The following is a 17526-nucleotide window of genomic DNA, read 5'->3' as shown; positions in this document are numbered from 1 at the left end:
GATTGGATTGTCTGTGATTTTTCTAAGTCTCTCTTTCCTTTCTGTTTGCTTTATTTCTGTCTTTCATTTTCGGTGTGCCCCACAACGTTCACTGATTGTTTCTTATTCATATTTAAAAGTGAAACCCTAAAGAACTTGTTGAAAGTTCTGTACATATATTCAGGGCTTCTTAACTGATATATATCACTCTAAACTGACCAGGAAGTATTTTGGACTTTTTTTGCACTTCTCCAAATTTCAGTATATGTATTCCTCTTCTCTGAATCGGTTTTGTTTTCTTTCACTTTTCCTCCAGAGGAGAATCCTTTAAACTTCTATCAGGGGATATAAGCCCAGCTACTAACATTTTGAAGCTAGTTGAACAAATAGATCTGGGATGGGACATCTTACCTTCAATATAGACTTTAACCTAATCCCCCGATATGCTTTAGATGTTTGCTCCCTCCAAATCTCACGTTGAAATGTTACCTCCAATGATGGGGGTTGAGACCTAGTGGTAAATATTGTAGAATGGGGGTGGATCCCTCATGAATGGCTTAGCACTATCCCCTTGGTGATGAGTTCTTGCCCAGCTCACACATAACCTGTTTAATAGAGTGTGCCACATCCTCCCTCTCTTTCTTGCTCCTACTCTCACCATGTGATATGCCTGCCTCCCACTTCACCTTCCACCATGATTGTAAGCTTCCTGAGGCCCTTACCAAAAGCTGAACAGATACTGGCACCATGCTTCCTGTACAACCTGAAGAACCACGAGCCAAATAAACCTCTTTTCTTTATAAATTACTCAGCCACAAGTATGTCTTAACAGGAATGCAAAATGTGACCAATATATACTGCTTTAAGTACAGAGCTTTACTGTTCTGTTGAGTGTCCCCAAATCCATAGCCTCTCTCAGTTCCTCAAGAAAATATATCTCCAGTTTTTGTCACTCATGAAGGAGTGGGCTAAGTCCTCCTGTGAAGACTTTAAAATAGTCCTTCAATTGTAAGCCCAGCCAGAAATCTCAAGAATTTTTTTAACTTGGAAAAGAAAAAGAAGAATGCGATTATTAACTCAGTTCCTATTATGTCTCTGATACAATGTTGCCACCATATTTACATTATCTTATTTAATCTTCCACATCTTATAAGATATATTATACCTATTTTAAAGAAGAAGAAGCTGAAGCTCAAGTGGCTAATTAAGTCTCTCAGCATCACACAACTAGTAAGTTTAACATAATTTATTAATAATAAATTTGATATAATGCATTATTGGGGTTCTTTACTCTTTTATCAAAGTTTGTGTAAAAGTTCCAAGGTGGGCACCAGAGTATTAGGAATATCCTTGTGTATCAGCCAGTACGGATGGTTTCTTAGATGTTCATGGACCTAACACACATGATCCTGCCTTGCTGCTTCCCTAGGATACAGGCATCTTTTCTAAGTTGGGTAATGGCAATGGCTGCCATATGGATAGCATACAGCTATCCTTAGCGGCTCCACACAGGCATATGCTCTATGGTCCTGAAAATACTCTGGAGGGTGAATCATAATGGGACATGAGAACTTGCTGTTTTCAGAACCCATCAACCTTTATCTCTTTCCCAGGCTAAGGAAATCTCTCAAAAGTATTTATATCATTGCCATCTCTACCTTTCAGGGACACGAATAGCATAATCTCTGTAAGTTTAAGTCTTTACAGAAAAATAAAGAAGAGTGATGATCTAAGAAGCTTGTTTCCCACTCTAGAGAAAATGATGAGGCAATGACTTAGCCCGATCAAATATTTTTTGGAATCGGAGATGGAAAAACAAAGGTAAACAAAACAATTTAATATCTGATCAGTTATTCTGACATACACATACTGCTTTTAAAAATCTGGTCATTTCAGCAAACTCTCTGTATGACACCACTGGTTTTTAAAATTATGTCTTTTTGTTGTTGGTTGAGGCCACTTGCAACTAAACAATGTGAATTGCTTTTTTTTTTTTTTTTCCTCAGAGTTTTTCTATTTCTCTAGTAGACTTCCCTTCCAGATGTTTTATGATGCTGTGTCATGACTGTTTTTTCTCTGAATTTCTTGAAATCTGATTCTTAAACTTCAGGCTATGCTTACTCTTTCCCGCTCTCGCTGTTACAAACTAGCAACATATGGCAGCTTTCTACTCACAGGCCTATCTCTTTCACTTCACTGTATGTTTAGGCCTCAAGTGTCAGTTCCCCCTAGATACTTTCTCTTCCTCAGGAACAAAGTTATCAAAAAGTCAAGAATCTCTTACCCTTTTAGCTGAAGGAGTGTTTTTGCAGATGCTGTGGGATTGGCTTTGTGTGCTTCTTTGGTTGGTGTATGGCAGATGCACCAGCATACCCTATGGTCTAAGAAGAATGTGTTCAGAGTTCTGAGCTAAGCAATCTTGGAGTGGCCAACCTGGACATTTATACCTTATGTATGAGAAACATCTGAACTCTCAGTCCATTCCATGGAATACAGGCCATACAGAGGATCAAGATCCTTTGTATGGGCTTAAATAAAGATTGACAGGTGGAGGTTGCTAAGGCACGGGGGGTGCTAAGTGAAAATACTATATAAACTTCATACTTTTTACAAGCAGTTGCAGTTCTCCTGTCCAGCGTGCTACTACTGGACCACCTTGCATGTAAGTTCCCTCAGTAAGACCTATGTCTTATTCACTGGCTCTAGTACTCTTCTTTGGCCTCTTAAACATGATACTGTCTCTACTGAAGTAAATATGGGTTCAGCATGACAGTTGGGACATGTTGCTCATTTTTGTCATGGGTCTCTGCTGCTTGTATGTACAGTCACTGTGATGTCACCTCTGTTCCTCTTCTGCTATCCCCATCAAAATGGACTCTAAAATCTAATTTAAAGATTTCCACAGTATACACACTTTGATATACAATAGAACTCTGCCTCCCTGTAACGTACATGGATGTACTTTGGTCAAGGATAGGCCGGGGTGGATATTCAGGCCTATGTGACTCAGCAAGTTTGAGGCACAGGTGCACACCTCCATCTGTTATATCACCTTTGTAAGTTCATACTTGGCTCTGAGCCACTATTGCCTGTAAAGGTATAATTGCCCTGCTAATGCTGTTCAGGAGCTCTTGGGGCTCGACTCAGTTCAACATGGATCTTGTGCTGGTGCCCAGAGAGAGCGCCAGAGCGTCCCGTCTTGCAGATGCACAGAGGGGAGCCACAGCGCGGCTTACCCTGGCACCCAGAGATAGAGTTAAGCTACTGACCCTGAAGGCAAGGGAGAGCCAGCGGTGCAGCTGCAGGCCTGAGGGTGGAAGGAGCCACAGAGCCAGAGCAAACAGCCAACATAAAGGTGCACACTGTAAAGAGCTAGTGTAAGTAAGCTGTTGATGAGAGCTGCTGCTGAATCAAACCATATTCACCTGCCTACAGCCCCCTAAGTGCTCTTTCTGCCCACTGCCTACTCCCCTCAGACCGCAGCATGGGCTGGACCTGGACCCCAGGATCTGACAATTGACAATGTGAATGGGAAGAGGTGAGCAGGTCTTCAGTCCCTGAAGGCTCCCTGGTCAGTTATGAGGCTGCAGCATGAGCTGTGGTACCTGGTGGCAGCAGTGCTGCTTGGATGGACCCCAGTGGAAAATGAATGACGGTGGATGGGTCTCCTGGGGGTGTGGAGAAGGCGCTGTAGCACCTGGAAGTGCACAGCATCGAGAAGAAGCATGCCTTTACAAGCAGTCAGATGGCCATTTGTGACTGCGCTGTAGGGCGTTCATGCCCAGTCCTTGCAGGACGCAGCGCGGGGAGGAGGAAGAACTTCCATTGCAAGCTTACCCAGTGATCCACCTGGAAATAGAGCATGAGCAGCTGTCAGGCCCCAAGGGTGGGCCGGAAATGCCCCCCTACTGTGGTGGAACACACCTTACCTTTGGTGCCTGTGTCCCCACTAAGTTGTGGGAGTTAAGCAAGTAATGTCGGCAGTCACGTACAGACTTAGTGCCAGTCATTTGGAAGAAGGATATTGCTGCGGAGCCCAGTCCTGCCCTAGTGTTCCAGTTCAAAGAGTACCTGCTGCAGTTAGCGGGAGTGTAAAGCTTTTTCTGTTTGATAAGAGAACTGGTCGAGATGCACGGCTTGCGGGGGGCACCAGACAGTTACCTCTGGACTTGGCAATCTACTGGTCCTTGAACCCGGATAAATTTCCAGGCAGAGCTGCATTTATTAATGGCTATGAAGACCAGTGAGTGAAAGTGAAAACCTGTGTCTATGCATCTTGGCATGGGCCGCTTAGCTCTCCATGTATGCGCTGTGTATGTCTCTCCCATACCTGCACGCATTCTGGTGCTGAATGTTTTGCATGGTTTGGCCACTGTGATGTCTGTCACAGGCTTGATGGACCATTTGACAACAGAATAGGGACAGTCCACCGAGAGCCAGGAACAGTTTGCCTTCATGGGAGGGCAACAATGAACTTTCACAGTGTTGCTGCAGGGCTATTGTATAGCCCCAACGTATGTTGTGATTTTGTTAATAATGTAATGTTAACCTCTGATTCTCTTGCAGGCTGAAAACTAGCAGTGTTCTCTCTTGCCTGGAATTAGGATGATGAGGCTAAGATACCCTTTCTGTGTAGTCAATCAAGGGTGCCCATTTAGACTAGATTTACATCTAACCACAGATAGTTTTGGCTAGGGCACATAGCAGTGCATGGAGTGATTGGAAGTGCCAGTGGGCTGTTAGTCTCAGCTGTGGAAGGGAGTTGAGCTCTGGTGTTCCTTAATAAACAAGCAGTAATGAGGGGATGGGTGTGTTTCTCGGTAACCAGCACCTGGACTGGGAAAGCAATTAGTGACTGCATATGCTGCCCTTCAGGCCCATAAGAGTGTGGCAGGATGAGTTACAGTCATCATGCAGACAACTTACCCTTTAGCTGGATGGGTGCATTCATGGGTAATGAGCCCCTGGACAGGGATGGCACAGATATCCACTTTAATGAAGTAGGGTACCTACTTAGAGCAGCAGAGTACGCCAAGTACAAGTCCCTTAGCAGCAGAGTTACAAGAGGTTTCAGGGCCTGCAGTCCTAATACAAGATAACGCCATAGGGCCTGAGGTACCCTTAGACCCTGAGCCTTCACCATTAGGAAGGGCGACCCCCATTCCTAATAGAGCATGGTGCACTGCTGGGTCTAGCTGGGGTGCTACTGCTTCCTGGACTGCTGGTGCAGCCCAGCCTAGTACTGACACCATATGGTTTCAAACCAGGTATAGGCAAAGTTGCCAATAAGCTAAACTCAGAGAAATGTGGATGGTAATCACCAAGGAGGTGACACTTGTGGTCATCTGCGCCAATAGCTGGGCAGTTTATCAGTTTGTATATGTAATGGGCCTGCATGCCCAGAAGCTTATGTAGTATCAGGCCTGTGTGCCCAAAGCTTATGTGTCAGTCCTGTATACATGTACTGGGCCTGTGTGCACAAAGCTTATATGCATAACCTGTGTGTCCAAAACCTATGTCCCCCTAGGCCTAGGGGGTGGAGTATAAGGTGCATGGATGTGCTTTGGTCAAAGATAGGCCAAGGCAGATATCCAGGCCTGCATGACTCAGCTAGTTTGGCACACAGGTGCACACCTCCATTTGTTATATAACCTGTTTGTATCAGTTCATACTTGGCTCTGAGCCACTATTGTCTGTAAAAGGTATAATTGCCCTGCTAACACTGTACAGGGGCTCTTGGGGCTCAGCTTGGCTCAACATGGCTCTTGTGCAAGCTCTGGTGCCCAGAGAGAGAGAGAAAGCTGTCCATCTTGCAGACAGAGGAGAGCCACAGCATGGCTTGCACTGGTGCACAGGGAGGGAAAGATTAAGCTGCTAACCCTGAAGGCAAGGGACAGCCAGCCCAGTGGTGCAGCAGCTACAGGCATGGGGGCAGCAGGAACCACAGAACTGGAGTAGATGGCCAAGATAAAGGTGCAGAGTGTAAAGAGCTAGTGTAAATAAGTTGCTAATGAGAGCTGCTGCTGAATAAAACCATATTCACCTGACTACGCCCCCCTCCACCCTCCCGCACCCCACCCCCAGACCCCCGAGTGTTCTTCTTTCTGCCCATCCACTCACTCCCCTCAGACCACAGCATGGGCTGGACCTGGACCTTGGGATCTGATACTCCCACACTACAAAATGTACGTTTTTGGAAAGAACTTACCCTTAAACCACCATTTTCCAATTTTGAGCTTCAACCCAGAAAGTCTCAGTAATTTTAATAAATTAGTATTGATTGCCTGATGTGCTAATCTCAATTTCACATGTGAATATGAACATATACCCTTTCTAGTCTTTATTTTTTTTTTAGAATTATAAAATACTTGATATTTTTCTGTCTTTACATTACTCTGTATCTTAAAGTATTTTCTCTCACCCTCTCCCTAGTTTAGTGTTGTTAACTGACAAAAAAAAAAAAAAAAACTATCTAGTAGGCCATACATTCTCAAAACTCATAATGCGTAAGGAGCACCTGTAAAGCTAATTTACAGATGTTAACTCAGTGTCTTCCAACCCCCTTTTCCTGCTGAGCTCAGTAAGTTGGTGTTAAGGCCCAAGAACTGGTATTCTGCAGACCTCATATTGAGAAGAGCTATTACAGACAAGCAAGTGTCCCCCACTTTAGTGAATTGAGCTATGTTATCCAGGTTTCATCATTTCAGTATCTCAGGCCATTGTCCAGAAATTCAAATGATTGCCAATACCATCTGGGGAGCCAAATGTTCAACTCCACGATCATTTTTCTCTTTTAAAATCTTCTGGATAGAAGGAAATGTTGAACATACCACCTGGGATCTGTAGTGACTTTACTTCCTTCAACTTTCTACCCAAACCTCAGAAAGCATTATATTTTCAAATGCCACCAAGTCAGAAAGAGCAAGAAATGGTTAACTGTTTTGCCAAAACTTATCCTTCCCCTATACAATACATGCTTTGGAAAAATAGGACATCTCCTGAAAGATAAAGATGCTTACATTCATTTGCATCTAAATGAATCAGTAGAAAGTTACTAATCACTGATAACGGGTCCCTGCCTCCTATGTTCAAAGGCAAGACTTGTTTTAACCAAAATTATTTGAAAATTATTCTTACTAGAGCATGTGTTTCCCAAGATCTAATTTATCTCAATCTACACCAAGTGCAATTTTGACACCAGGAAACATTTGGCAAAGTTTGGAGACATTTGTGTTTGTCATGAGTGAGGAATGAGGGAGCTACCAGTATCTAGTGAGCAGAGACCAAGGATGTTGCTATACACATTACAACGTACAAGACACCTCCCCACCCTGCCAAAAAAACAGGAAATAAATGTAAATAGTGCCCAGATTGAGAAACCCTGCTGCATATAAAACAAGCATCATACCTACCATGAATACCCAATAACTACCATAGGCTATCTATTTGTATTCTTCTTAAATATATACATCATTAGATCAGTGTCATAACTTTTCAACATTCATTCTGATGACTCGGCGTTTGGCTTTCTTATATAACTTTCTATTCTATACATTACCTTTTTTTCTTATTTTTTTCTGTATTAAAGGCATTATCGTGAACATCTGTGTTTTTGTAGCTCCAGTAACTCTTTAGTGGAACAGCATCTCAGCTGCTGCATGTGATTCCTATGAGTCAGCCAATCAAGAACTCCCAATAACCCTAAACACATGGGTGATAACAGGGCCCAGTGCTAAGCTGATCTGCCTTTTCCTCCTGGGAATGACATAACTAAAGACACACACACACAAGAGTACAAGATCTTTGTAACTAAGTCATCCAGTGGTACTACTCTAAAGAGAAGGGTTACACATTGCTGCTGCTGCAAGCTGCACTGAATTCTTCACCTTTTAATTACTCAGAATATTTTCACTTTTTGTTTGTTCATCATCATTAAAGACTGATACATGTTGCTAGTAGCCAAATAACATGAGAGAATAAACTTTTTTTTTTTTTTGCCTCAGACTGTCTCCCAGGCTAGAGTGCAGTGGTGCAATCTCGGATCACTGCAACCTCAGCCTCCTGGGTTCAAGCACCTCTACCTCAGCCTCCCAAGTAGCTGGGATTACAGGCGACCACCATCATGCCCAGTTAATTTTTGTATTTTAGTAGAGATGGGGTTTCACCATATTGTCCAGGCTGGCCTTGAATTCCTTACCTCAAGCAATCCGCCAGCCTCGGTCTCCCAAAGTGCTGGTTTTACAGGCGTGAGCCACCACATTCGGCGGGATAAACATTTCTTTATTGTTGATCTGCTGACACAGAGAAGAGATATTCTCCCAGCTGCTTCACTTCTTCCTTTTGAAAGAAACTAGCTTGAACGCATTCATAGTTAGTTGGGACTTACCTCTGGTGAGGAAAGCAGAATGTATCCCTTGAAGGTCTGAAGCCCTTGCCTGAGCCCACTCAATAAACAGAATATTTTACAGCAGTGCTACTTAAAAGGTGGCCTGCCCTCCAGGAGTACCTGGAGCTTATTAGAAATGCAGATTATGGAACTCACATGACTGCAGGTCTCAAATTTCAGCCGGCATAAAAATCACCTGGAAGGCTTGTTAAATGAGGAGCCCTAGCTTGCCCCGGCAGAGATTCAGCAGGTCTCGGATGGGGCCCAAGAATTTTCTTTTCTCCCCAGTTCCAAGGGAGTACTGCTATTGCTGTTGTTCTTCGCATCACATTTAAAACAGCTCTGTGAAAACATGTCACTTTTTCTCCTTTTTAATCTTTATCTGACATAAAGCTCAGTTGCTTCAGTTGCAAATAAAAGAAACCCACCTCAAACTGACTTGAATAACAAAGGGAACTTATTTCCTGACACAAACTGCAATTTAGAGGTTTGAGGGTTTCAGCTGTAGCCCAATTATATTGCCAACTGCCTGGTTCCTTCCAAGTAAATGACCTCTTTTTGAATATTGCTGACAACTGTGAAGCTGTCAGGTCTGGTGTGGATGTGTTTACTAAAGTGGTCACTACTCAAATTTATCTTTAACCATATCCATATAGCATTTTTAGCACACTGTAGGCCTTCAATGAATAATAAATACAGATCTCTGTTGTTCCTTCTTCTTTGAATATGCTGTTGTCTCTCTGGAAAATAATTTTTTATCTACTCATATATCCCTTCCTTGAATCACAATAACTCCCAAATGTCAAGAACCTTTACATGCTAGGTAGAGAATGAATAACAAAACAGCCATAGTACCTGCTTTAAAAAGCTTTAATAACTTTCTAAGAGCTTTCCTAACTTCCTACCCTTACTCCCATTCCCTAAACCAACTTAGAAACATTTTCTAGTGCCATCCTTCCTCTTATACTATGTACCCCATTATATTGTATATGTAAAGTAAACAGAAAAATGTAAATAAGTATAAAGTGTAATAGATTCAACAAAGTAGAAAGAGATGACTGGGGGAATGTGACAATGTGGATATAATGGCCATGGGGATTTTGTAACTTAGATCAGGATCCTCTTAAGTGATCTTATTTGGATACTCTCATTTTGAAGTGTGAAACACACAGGGTAATAAACATTGGGAAAGCATAAAAAATCCCATAAAAGAAATTACATTATGTTTTATTAAATCAGAGTTTAAAAATAATCTGATTATGTCTTGAAAAATCAATAACATTGTATTTTTTTAATAATATTCTTGTGTCTTGGAATAGTGAGCCATATTTACTGTTATTTTTCCACATAAGCAGAAAAAAATAAAGCCATGAGGGTGTGTATTGGAGATGTCTTCAGTTGAGTCAATCCTCTAAAGAGTACAGAGTTGATTTATAACTCCATTTGATCCATTTGCTTTATGATGGTCTTTTCTCTTTCAATCCAGCATGGTAAAGATCTGTCAAAGAAAACAAATGACTCAGACTCCATGTGCTTTGTCGGTGTACAGTTTATCTGTCGTCCTTCATGTTCTTCCCTTATGCACATCTGACAATGTCTCTCAAGGTTAGCAAAAGAGTCAGCATACACTGCTGAGCAAATTGGAAATAAAAACAGAAATGTTTTTTGGCGAAAGTGCAGCAAAGAAGCCATCTCCTGCCTCCTGCCCCAATTGATGATGTCTTTAAGATTTTCCTTTTTGTCTTCTTCATCTCTCAACTCATTAACTTTGTCATTGGCATAGCCAAGATGATTTTTTTCTTTTTTCTTTCTTTCTTTCTTTTTTTTTTTTTTTTGGTTGGAGATGGGGTTACACTTTGTCGCCTAGGCTAGAGTGCAGTGGTGTGATCAGAGCTCACACCACTCACACTACTGGGGAGTAGTCCTACAGAGGCTGAGGCTCAAATGATCCTCCCACTTCAGCTGCTGGAGTAGCTAGGACTACAGGGATGCATACCAGGTCCAGCTAATTTGGTTTTTATTTTTTGTAGAGAGGAGATCTGTCTGTGTTGCCCAGGCTGATCTTCAATGCCTGGCCTGAAGTGATCTCTTCACCTTAGCCTCCCAAAGTGTTGGGATTACATGTTAGAGCCACCATGCTCAGCCCAAGATGACCTTTTATGGTTGAATTTTCATGTTTCTATAAACAATAATGATGGTGATGGTGATCCGGTGGCTTTGTCAAAGGTCAAGAAAGTTCCAGGACTGTTGAGTAAGAAACCGCATGTCTTGTTTGGGTCATTCACAGCTGGCAGATGAGCAAACCACAAGCAAAGGAAATGAAAAAGACATCTGCTGGGAAATTCTGTAAAAGAGAGGATCAATTTTTTGTGGGATAAAGCATTCTTACAATTTTGGACACCTCACTAAGAAAAGAGGAACATAAAGTAACAAAGAAACTGTATGAAAAGTGTTTATAAAATGAAGAAAAGAAATGGGAAAAATTGCAAATATAAAAGTGCTGATGGATACCACAAACATCACAAAATTCAGAAAAATAACAGTATTCGTATTAATAAACACTATCTTCTTTTCCATTATGTAACCCCAATTGTAGATGCTATAGGGCACTTTTATATATAGAAAATAAGTCTGGCCCTGCAGGTTCACATCATGATACTAGGTAAACTGCATGGTAAGCAGTTAAGAATAGAACTGACAGTCATTGCTATACTTAACCATTACTTAGCTATTCACAAAAAGACTGCAAAGTTCATAAACTCTCACTAAACCCAACTAAAATGTATTCCCATTTCGATTTCCCCTTCTCTATATACTAAAGTTGCCACAGGCTACTCGAATGCCCCCTTACAGGAGGCAGAGTATGCCAAGGGGCTGCAGTGGAAAGGGCAACAGATGGAAATGATGTGGTTAAAATGTATTACAATTGAATCTTTTACAAAGGCATAGAAACATGTTGATGATGATTCTGGAAGAGGACCTGGAAGGAGCCCCAGCAGGTGAGGAGCCCTGAGGCTAAAGATTCGTCAGCTTTATAGTAAATCCAACTGATGTACTAGGCGTATGTATCAAGGAACTTGACTACAAAAATTCAGTAAATGTTTTGAGAACCTGTACTAGACAAACTGGGGGGATTTATGACGCACAGGGTACGGTGGAAGGGAACCTATTTATTTATACTTTCATCTTGGGATTTTTATCTATGTGAATATATTACCCGTTCAAAAAATAAGTAAATATTTTTAAAGAGAAATTTTAAAAGAAACCAATGAGACATAGTTCCTACTCCCAGTTTGATAAGCTTTCTCAAATTGCACAGGGTTGAAAGAAGTAAAAATAACAGAGAGGTTCAAGAACCCTCAGGAATGAACCAAGATATATGAGAATACCTATGAGAATATTTATATCTATGAGAATATCTATGAAACTATTGGAGCATTCAATTCAGACTTAATTCTGAGCAGAAAGGAAGAAGAATGAAATGCATAGAGTAGAAGAGTAGGCAGGCAGAGCCATTGTGGCATTAGAAGCTTGGTCCAGTCACAAAAGTCCATTTATAAACTCTGGTGCAGAATGAGAGTCAAGCCATCTCAGATGCTAAGTAGGAATTCAGAAACTGGAAGGCCAGGCAAGGCCCAGTTGAATGGGCTGGACCAACGTGACCAGAGGGGGAAGTCTGCCTTTAAGTAAACTCTCACATGCCCCTGCTTACCATGCACTCACTAAACAAGCCAAGTGGTCCATTATTTGTCTTGTCTAGGAGGTAGCCTCACACCATAGGTGTGTGACAAACTTCCTCCTTTAGCCCTTTATGAGCTCCTGACCTACACTTATGCGAACGTAATAAAATAATTGTCATTTTAAGCCGCTACAGTTGGGCAATTTGTTACACAGCACAGTAGCCAGAACACTATACTTCATCCATTTATTTTCAAAGCAAGATACTAAGAATGTTGAGTATAAATTATTTTGAACCAAGTTAGAACATTTTTGTCCAAAGGTCTGGAGGAATTCCCTTAGTGTGTTATGACATGTTGTTAGATGAGTGGATAGATAAGTAACACAGCCCTCAGAGAGTAGCAGTTGCTGTAACCTCCAAGAAGCAGAGCGTATGCCAGTCCTCCTGCACAACTGCATTCGAACCATGCTGAGCTCCCAGGGCCTCGGCAGCCTTGCTGTGCCCTCTTACCTCTAACCTATGTGCGTGCTATCCCTTTTGCCAGGAGTGCGCGTTCTCCTTTCTCCTACAGCTTCTTGTGTACTATTTCCTTTCTTCTATGTTTCATTTCTTCGATTACTTCTGTCCTCTCATCACCACCTTCTTCATCTAAATCTACTTGGCACCACTTCCTCTAGCAAACATTCTGTATCCAGCTCTACACAGGGTAAGTGCGCTTTGCTTCTCTAATTTTATAGCCCCCTGCTTTTCTCTTTGTGAGCAATCACCACTTGCATGTTAACTGCCTATCTGCATATCTCTTTCACAAAATTATAAAATCCCTGAGGATAGGGACAAAGTCTATTTTATTGTGGTACTACCAAAGCTCTAACATGCACCTAGAATTTAGCTCATAGTGTGTGCTCAATATTTACTGACTAAAAGGATGAATGAACTATAATGTGCCCTTTAATACTGCAGGGATCCACTTAAGTGACCCTTTACCCCACTTCATTTTTTTGTTAGTATGCAGCATTATGGACTAAATATTTGCGTGTCCCTCTCCCCATCACCCCGCTACAAATTCACATGTTGAAATCTTAACCTTCAATGCAATGGTGTTGAAAGTTATAGCCTTTGAGAGATAATTAGATTATGAGGGGGGAGCCCCCTTAAATGGGGTTAGCCCCCTTATAAAGAAAGATATCAGAGAGTTCTCTTGCTCTCTTTCTACAATCGGAATATACAACAAGAAGTCAGCAGTCTGCAACCAGAAGAGGGTCCTCTCCAGAATCTGATCATGCTGGCACTCTGATGTTGGACTTCCAACCTTCAAAAAACTGTGAAAAATAAATTTTTATTTAAATGATACAGTTTATAGCATCTTGTTATAACACCCCAAGCTAAGACAGTGTATATTGACCAAATGGGACTGAACCATTATTCCATTCTCAGAGAAGAGGAGAAACCATTCTGTGAACAAATACCAAGACTTGGGCCCGTGAAAGCTACTGGATAATCTTTATATTGACCTGGTTCCTGATATTTTATGACCAACTATAATGGGCTGATAATAAAGTGATACCCCCAATTCTGTTGGAAGTAGTATAACTTCAGAAGGATCTGCCCACACTCTCCTTCAGGATGCTTTTAAATTAAGCCTAGGCCAGTGTGGGCCATGCCCTGCCTATCTCCACAATTTAGTCCTTCAGGTGGCTATGGTAAAGGAGAAGTCCTGGCCTACAAAAGCATGGCCACGCTGACTCTGATTGAGGCTAGGCAAGGCTGCACAGCAGCATGGGAAGGATGCAATCCTTAGTCAAACTACCTGGTCCAATTTTTGCTCAGCAACATATTTCCCATGGACTGGGGAAGCTGTACTCATTGATTGCTATGGTCTGAATGTTTGTGTTCTCTCCAAATTCATAGGCTGAAACTTAGTCACCAAAGTAATGGTGTTGGTAGGTGGGACATTCTGGAAGTGATTAAGTCATAAGAGTAGAACCCTAGGAAATGGGATTTGTTCCCTTTTAAAAGAGGCCCAAGTGAGCTGTTTCAATTCTTCCATCATCTGAGGTCACCACTAAAAGGCATCATCTATGAACAAGGTAATGGGTCCTTACCAGGCACCAACTCTGCTGCTACCTTGATCGTGAACTCCTTAGCTTCTAGAACGATGAGAAATCAAGTTCTGTTGCGTCTAAGCTACCCAGTTTATTACATTTTGTTATAGCCTGAAAACAGATGAAAAAAATGATAAAATGAAGAAAATGGTCATAGCTACATCACTAGAACGTTCTTGAGATACATTAGCTGATAAATGGGTAAAATGTAAAGACTTAATGAGGTATGGATAAGACATGGTAAAAACATTAGTAAAGGTTGAAGGACATGATCTCTATTAATACAGCAAATAAGTGGCTCAGCCATTTACCTATAGCCTTGAGCCAGTCACTTTATCATCTTTGCACCTTTCTGTTCAAATGCAAAATGGAGGTAAAAGTTGTATCTACCTATACAGGTTAATAAATGTAAAATGCTTAACCCAGAAACTAGCATGCACTAAATTTTCCTTAAAGATGAATGAAACACTGGTATGTATTCTTAAATGCCCTTTGAAAGTTTAGGAAGGTTTTGTTTGTTTGTAAGAATTAAAAGAGGCTTCATGATGAAGGAGGTATGTTGTCTGTGTTTTGTTTTATTTTATTTTATTATTTTATTTAGTTAGTTATTTATTGTGTGAGACAGCCTTGTTGTCCAGGCTGCAGTGCAGTGGTGCTATCTTGGCTCACTGCAACTTCTGCCTCCCGGATGCAACTGATTCTCCTGCCTCAGCCTCCCGAGTAGCTGGAATTACAGGAGTGTACCACCACGTGTAGCTAATTTTTGTATTTTTAGTAGAGACTGGCCATGCTGGTCTTAAACTCCTGGCTTCAAGTGATCTGCCCGACCTGGTCTCCCAAAGTGTTGAGTTTACAGGCATGAGCCACCATGCCCGGCCTGTTGTCTTTGTTTTAAAAAGTAGGTTGCATTTGTACATAGAAAGATGAGGAGAAAAATCTAGGAAATTTTTTCTAACCTAGAGAATTAAACAGGTACACTTTGCTGGCCGGCACCATGGAATATGGTAGACAAGAAGCATTAGGGGTGGACGGAAGAGAGAGGTAATCTGAAGACTTTTGGTCAGTCCAACCCTTGGCATTTCATAGACTGGGACCCATAGAGGCAATATAGAAACTGAACCAGACCTTTATTCTGGAGAAATTTCCAGTAGATAATTAAAATTCAGTTTTTACTGCTTGGTCTAGTCTGTTAAAAAAAAAAAAAGAAAAAAAAGAAACAGTTTTGAAATTGTTCATCAAATGATCTGCCCAATTATCTTTACAATTGGAAAGATAATTACATTTTCTAAATCAAGTTCTCTCTCTCTCTCTCTCTCTCACACACACACACACACACACACACACACAATTTTACCTAGTAATTAATACAGAAATCCTATCCACCTTTTTGACTTTTCTACTCCACCCATATCCCCCCAACCCAGGTCAATTTCAGCCACTCCAAACAAAAAAACTAGCTGATAGAAGTGTAACTCAAACAAATTATTAACAACAACAGCAACAACAATAAGATAAATGTTTATTGCATATCCCAATAGGCTTAACCAGCATTAAAATGATAAAGAAAACCTCATTCTATCTCATTGTCTACAGTTCTACTCTAAAAACAAAATGTGGTAAAGATAAGAAATATTTTTTAGAAAGTCAGTAAACAAACAAAAAGTCCCCTGGAGTGTATTAGAGTGTTTACCACTGGGAGAGAGCTGCCCTCTGAAGAATAAAGGCAAATTGCTGGCTTTTCTGAGCCTCATTGATGGAGAGAGAGAGGAAGAATTAAGACAGCTGCTCTTGTCTTAGTTGGACAAGCTGCTAACAGGAAACTGTGGGTGGTATGTCTGCTGAGTATGACTTCTCAGAAAAGTGGTTCCTCCAGTTTTCGGGTTCCTGGAGGCCACATGACAGGTTACTTCCTAGCAGTCATTCTGAAGACTTTGGGGTCAAGAGCAGCCCTGGCCCCCTATCCCTACTGCTATCTTACATTTCCTGTGCTTTGGGGCTTTTCACCTAATAAATGATTGTCCTTTGAGTAAAAACACACTCTCCCAAATGCCAAATATATTTTAGTGATGAACCAGTGCAGCAATGGCCCTTTGAAACTTAGAACAGTTCTCACTGAAAAATAGTACATTCTTATGACTTTAACCTAGGGTCTTCTATGCTGGTTTAGCTTAAATCCTCTGTTATCTCATTGTGGAAAACTCGCTTTTGTAGAGTTCCTCTAACTTTCTGCAAAAGCTTCAAATATGTGTTGTTTTTGGTCCTCCTTGTTCATAGAGTCTGACTATGAAAATGGAAAGAATCTTAGGGATTTTTAAGGTAGTCTAGCACCTTAGACTAGTCCAGATTTGACTTCCCCAAGCAACATAATTCAGAGAGTTTTTCAAATAAATGATGCTATGATCCTATCTGGGCATCGCCCCAGGAGACAAGTGTCAGAGGTCCCTCAGACTTCTGGACCCAGACTCTTTGCACTTACTGCAAAGCCTTACTGTCTCCAGAACACTTCCTTTCTGCTCTCCCTCTCCATATTGTATTAGGATTCTGTTATTCCTACCAACATCCTATCTCCTTCATGCCCATCAAGTCTTGCTAGTAGGAATGCTGAGATCAGTCACTTACGGCTCAGTTTGAATTTGAATCCCTATACTCTCTGTAAGGAAGGAGAAGATTTGCTTCTGACTTGGATAATTTTAGATTCTTCTTATTTATATGACCAAGAAGAGAAGCCTAAGAGGAAGCCTCAAAATTCAACCACAAAAACATTTGCTCACTTGGCCCAAACATAAGGCAGATATTGAATATGGTGAAACATGGGCTGGAGAGAGTTGGAAAATCCTCTTCTCCCTATGCCCTGGGTCCCTTCTCAGCAGGGACAGCCAAGTTGTTTCCAGATGACAGCCAACCAGTCTTGACACCCTGTTCTCATGACACACTCAGGTCCTTCACTGTTTCTGTTTATTCCTGACTATCTTTATGCCAGTTGGAAATCCTGCTGCCGCAGAAACTAAAAATGACTCAAAAGTACTCCCTCTCTTTCTTCCAAAAGGGTGTCTCTGCACAGCCTGTTCTGTGACCATCACATGACTCCACATTTGCTCATCTGTTCTTATCTGCCATCAAGTCCTGTAGGTCTTTCTCTGGAATCCTCTCCCCATCTCATTGCTCTTTCTCGTCTTTCCACAGCCTGGTTCTGAGACAGAGGGTGGGAATTTCTCATCCCAAATGCCTCATCTGGGCTTGCAGAAGTTAGTGCAAAGACAGATTATGAAATCTTCATTGTCAGTTCTTGGTCTTCCCATCCCCTTTGAGACCCTTCTTCCAGTGGGAAAATTATGTAGGCACAATATGTATGCATACAAGTATTCTCTTATGTGAGTTTT

At 41.5% G+C, this 17526-nt stretch overlaps 2 long non-coding RNA genes across 4 annotated transcripts in view; both read right to left on the bottom strand.

Annotated features, from left to right (window-relative positions):
- The window catches only part of LOC111540753, a 383731-nt gene extending 374952 nt beyond the window's left edge, over positions 1-8779 (bottom strand). Inside the window, exon 1 of the long non-coding RNA XR_002731083.2 lies at positions 8522-8779. This is a non-coding gene — a long non-coding RNA (uncharacterized LOC111540753). The remainder of the gene's footprint in view (positions 1-8521) is intronic.
- Positions 8780-10397: 1618 nt separating this feature from the next.
- Positions 10398-17526, bottom strand: part of LOC111540686 — a 48447-nt gene continuing 41318 nt past the window's right edge. The window contains exons 1-4 of one of the 3 annotated variants that reach the window (XR_002731053.1): positions 15837-15924; positions 15272-15332; positions 14147-14257; positions 10398-13363 (exon numbers count right to left, since the gene is read on the bottom strand). This is a non-coding gene — a long non-coding RNA (uncharacterized LOC111540686). Of the gene's footprint in view, positions 13364-14146; positions 14258-15102; positions 15333-15836; positions 15925-17526 lie in introns of those variants that run through there. The other 2 variants (XR_002731054.1, XR_002731052.1) reach the window with 2 other exon arrangements.

The sequence above is a fragment of the Piliocolobus tephrosceles genome, chromosome 13 (assembly GCF_002776525.5).
Source record: "Piliocolobus tephrosceles isolate RC106 chromosome 13, ASM277652v3, whole genome shotgun sequence".
Taxonomy (NCBI): Eukaryota; Metazoa; Chordata; class Mammalia; order Primates; family Cercopithecidae; genus Piliocolobus; species Piliocolobus tephrosceles.
Note: the sequence above shows the minus strand (reverse complement) of the source record. Positions and strands in the feature narration are given on the sequence as shown.